This window comes from Cenococcum geophilum (genome assembly GCF_001692895.1).
Source record: "Cenococcum geophilum 1.58 unplaced genomic scaffold K441scaffold_11, whole genome shotgun sequence".
Taxonomy (NCBI): domain Eukaryota; kingdom Fungi; phylum Ascomycota; class Dothideomycetes; order Gloniales; family Gloniaceae; genus Cenococcum; species Cenococcum geophilum.
In genome coordinates, this window is record NW_027137569.1 from 1,047,602 (window position 1) to 1,048,790 (window position 1,189).

Sequence of the window (1,189 nt, forward strand, 5' to 3'; positions counted from 1 at the left end):
TTAGTCCTAATATTCTTTTAGAATATCTTTATAATAATTAAGGTAATCCTCTGGTTCCTATATAGAGTCCTTAGCGGGCTAGCCTAGCCATTTAACTTTAAATTAAAGCTTGTTCTTAACAGACTTATAGCGTAGTATAGCTTTAACCTCATACCGCTCGCCCACCACTTTAGGGTGTTCAATTGGACCTAGACGGAAGTTCTTTTCTAGTAATAGTCTATACTATAGCTCTAGTAGGTTTATATAAAACACTAGATATATATAGGCTATAGATAGGGGTAGCTAGAGACAATAGGCTAGCTTACCAATTTATTCCTTAACTTAGAAGGGACCTAGGTATCTTATATCAAGCTTCTTTAATAGTCAACAGGTCTTAATATTCGTTAAACATAATAGAACCTTATTGCCTACTCCGAAATGCTTATCCTAGTGCTTACAGTTATACTAAAGTCTCTACTGCTCTTAGGTATCTTATAGGCTCTACTTTATATACTTCTATTACTCCTCCCATTCCTAAAGGTATCCTTATACTCTCCGGTGGATGTCCTTAAACTTCCCAGTAGGATCCTATAACTAATCATACGGCCTTAACTAGTAATCGTCGGGTATACTATTAAACCCAAATAGTTAAACGCCATAGGTAATCTGGATTAGTGCATACTTATACGATATATATTACTTTAAATTATAAGCGTACTCCGCGTACGGAAGTAGCTCGCACTAGTTGTTTTGCTAGTAGTTTAAATACATCCGTAGGTAAGACTCCAGTTCCTAATTCTGGCGTTCCGTTTACCTATCCGTCTACAGGTAGAAAGCCGTACTATACCAGTAGTCTATCTTTAAATGGAAGTATAGATCTGACCAGTACTAACTTATAAAGATGCTGCCCCTATTAGTAATAATAAAGTGCGGCTAATCTACTTTAAGAAAGCATTTCTCCTTAATTAGGTTAGCGAGCTCTTATGCGTTAATCGTCTTATTAACGGGAAGGTATTAGACGTACTTTAAAAACCTATTAATAAGTACAAGGACCAAATCGTATGTTCGTCCTTAGCCATCTTTAAATAGCGGGAGATCCGTAATAAAGTCTATAGCGTAATATCGCCATAGCTTACTAGCAGGGGGAACTAATTTAAGTAGACCCTATAGCTTATGCCTGCGGATCTTATATACTTAACACTTCTCATAA